Here is a 3,938-nt window from a genome sequence, read left to right as displayed (position 1 = left end):
TTGTCTCCTCTGATTTGCTCTCTTATAATTACATTAACATAGAGGTGAATCTTGTTGAACTATATTAAGTTCTAAGTACATGTACTGAACTAGAGAACTGTTAAGCACCAGGCTAAATTAGATAACCATTATCTTTATTGATTCTACTGACTTAACACCTTGTAAGAATCCTTGTTTCAGAGTTCTGGCCCATAACATTTTGATATATATTTTAAATTTTAATTGAATTCATTTAAATATAAAATTAAATATGAAGAGAAAACTGAAACAATCTACAATTAACACAAACTCCAAAACTGCTGCGTAAAAAGGTTATTGATGGCAAAAACAATGCCAATTTTCCCAAAAACTGTGAAAATGACATAAGTTTTATTTTAAATGGAATTCTGAAAAAGCTTTGAGTTTGATGTTACAACTCCACAAGATAGACTAAATATATTTTAAAAATAATATTTTAATAGGAGTCTTCTAAAATCATCATGAATATATTCTCCCACAGTATTTGACTGAGGGGAAAAAACATTATTGTAATAGTCATGCAACAGCATGTGTTTTGACAATTGCCATGTTATGGATCCCAAGAAGAAAAGTGAAACTGACTAGGGTTAATCTGGAGGGCAAATATTTTATCTTGGCTATAGAAATGGCTTAAGAAAACTTAAATACCTAGAAAAGAACATTAAAAGAATACACACACATACACACACACACACAAACACACATGCAAAATATATATAATTATTGGAAGATGAAGATCCTTCATTATGAATTCTTTATTTAAATGAAAGCATGGGTCTAATCAAAAGAAATATTCTAGATACTGTACTAGAGTTACACATATAAAAATGAAGTCTTCATATCCTCCTTATAAAGGGATAGAATAGACATAATCTTTAATGTCTATAACCTAAAGAGGCCATTCTCTAGGCTATTGAGTAGGAGATGGAAGTCCAGGCTGAAGAGTTCCCATAGTTTCCATCTGTTCATTTACTCTTATTTAAATCAATCAGCATCCTCCATTTTCCAGATTTCTTTTTTACAACAAATACAGGGGAACTCCAAGGACTTAGAGAAGGTTGTAAGTGTCCTTGGTCAAGTTGCTCCTAACTAATAAGGCCTGAATTTTATCACTAACTAAGGGCCCAGTGGTAGTGATGTATCAGTTTTCCATTGAATAGGAACAGGTGAGAGTATGGACAGGTCTTCAATAGCAGCCCTGCCTAAAAAGCTGAAGTACTCATTTGTAATCCTAACTGTTGTAAAATGTCTCTTCCCTACATATTGATGGGGATCTTTTCAACTACAAAAGGAATAAAAACTCCTGTTTCACCTTCAAATGTCCATCTCAAAGGAGTAGTACTAACTTCAGCTGTTATTGATACTCCTAAGCCAGATATATAGGAGTCTGCCTTAATCTTTGGCCAATGACTGGACCAGTTGGCTTCTCTAATGACTGTATTGATCTGTGCCTGTGTCTATCAACCCTTCCAATGGTATGCCATTTACATAAATAGTGAGCATATATTGTCAGCTGTAACAGCGGTAGTGCAGAATATTCCTGGATTCTGTTGATGGGAGTCAAAATCTGGGCAAATATTACCAGGTTGCCTATTAGGATTCTGTATCAATAAACCTGAAACTACTTCTTCTCCTGTTTGATAAATCACACATTGTTTATCTTATTAGTCCTTATTAGTGACTGAGATATTATCTACACATTCCCCAGTTTCCCACATCTACTGATGGATGGACACAGTTTTGTAAGCACTCTCAGGAGGTGAAATGGTCAAGCCTACTATGTGTGGAAGCAAAGGATCTATATGCTGTACTGGGACAGATTTCGCCTCTCCAGGGTACATCTCAATAGCTCCAGCTGCATACAACTCTATTCTCCCCAACCATAATCCCTTTCTCCCATCAGATTGCTTCTAGGTTGATTGATTATGTAATCCCTTTCTCCCATCAGATTACTTCTTGGCTGGAAATTTTATATCTCTAGATGCTTACTTGCATACATCAGAGAAAGATAACACCAATAAATTGAGCTTGCAACTAAAAAAGTTGGAAAAAGAACAAATTAAAACCCCTAATTAAATATCAAATTTGGAATTCTAAAAATAAAAGGGGAGATAATAAAATTGAAACCAAAAATATTATAGAAATAAATAAAACTAAGAATTGGCTTTATGAAAAAAACAACAACAACAAAATAAACCTTTACTTAATTTGATTAGAAAAAGGAAAGAGGAAAATCAAATAATTTATCTCAAAAATGAAAAGGGACAACTTTTCATCAATGAAGAGGAAACCAGAACAATAATTAGGAGTTATTTTGCCCAACTTTATGTCAAAGTACTTAATAACCCAAATGAAATGGAGGTATACCTACAAAAATATAGATTGCCCAATTAATAGGAAAAGAAATAAATTATTTAAATAATCCCAGTTTAGAAAAAGAAATAGAACAATCTATTAATCAACTCCCTAAGAAAAAATACCCAGGGACAGATGGATTTCCATATGAATTCAATGAAACATGTAAAGAATGATTAACTCTGAATATTGAGGGGACCGAGCCAAGATGGTGGAGAAGGCACACAATCTTTAAGCTCCTCTCATGCCCTTTTTACCAGTCTTTGAATTTAGCTTCAAAAATAGTGCTTGCCTGGCAGAGCCAAGATGGCGGAGAAGATACATGCAAATTTCTAAGCTCCTTTCTACCCTCACAACCAACTAGTTAAATCAGCCTCAAAAATAACGCTGGACTGATAAAAACCACAAGGATTAGAAGCACAACTTAACAGTTGAAGAGAATCTGGAATTTCGACAGAAAAGGTCAGTTCCAAGGAGAGGAAAAACAACCCGGCACAGATAGGGTTGGACTAGGAGCTAGCACATTGTGCCAAATGGGCTGGGGAGAATTCTGGGATCAGAGAAGCCACTGAGATAGGCTGATAGTTCTACTCTGCTTATAAAACAGCAGATCAGAAAAGAAATCAAAGCCACTTTAAAATAAAAAAACAAATAATATAACCACCCCAAACCGGAAGTGACCTAACACTGATCTTGGCATGGCTGTGCAGCTGCCTTCTGCTGTCTGGGGCTTTTCCTTGGGGCAGTTAAGAACCTGAACATTGAGGGACACAGCTGGGGCAGCCTCTAATGCAAATAGTTCAGGGATCAGCCTGAGGCAGTGGAATTCTCCCAGTAGCAAAACTCCAGCAGCAGCAGAACCCCTGCAAAAGTAACTGTGCTTTCCGGGCAGATACTTCTAGTTTGAGCACAGGGGCTTTTCACGTGTCAGCTGCTAATATCCACGGCCCCATGAGAGGCTTTGACTGGGGTTTGTGATGCTTTTATTGTTCAGCCTCTGGCCTGAGGGCAGTCGCTAGGCCATAATGTGGGGATCCTCAGGCACTCATCGCAACGCAGGCATGCTAACCACCTTTGAGTCATTTTGGGGGGAGAGGGGAACTCTCTCCCAGAACTCTCTCATAGCCCAGTCACAATTTTTTCTCCTTTCCAGACTATCTGGGAGGAAGCTGGTAAATTTCCTACACAAAGGGCTGACTCCACAAAGTTTTAAAAATGAGTAAGAAACTGAAGAGAATGATTGATACCTTCTATACAGAGAAAGAGCGGGTATCCAACCCCTTGGAGACTAACAGCAGACAATCTCCAGATGACACCCTAAAGGGGAATGATAGCTGCTCCCCATCACATAATTCTCTTCTATTAAAAAGTTCAGAGAGTTTGAAGAAAAATGGGGAAAGGAAAGAGAAGCTATGATAGAGAATAACAAGGTCCTGAAATTTGAGTTGGAAAAAATAAAGAATTCACAGGAGATTCAGGGAAAGAAAATTTGTGAATTAGAAAAGGTTAACAAATCACAGGAAAGTAGGATTTCTGAATTGGAAAAGATAAAAAATTGTCAACAA

The sequence above is a fragment of the Sminthopsis crassicaudata genome, chromosome 3 (assembly GCF_048593235.1).
Source record: "Sminthopsis crassicaudata isolate SCR6 chromosome 3, ASM4859323v1, whole genome shotgun sequence".
In the NCBI taxonomy this organism is placed as follows: domain Eukaryota; kingdom Metazoa; phylum Chordata; class Mammalia; order Dasyuromorphia; family Dasyuridae; genus Sminthopsis; species Sminthopsis crassicaudata.
This window is presented reverse-complemented; position numbering follows the sequence as displayed.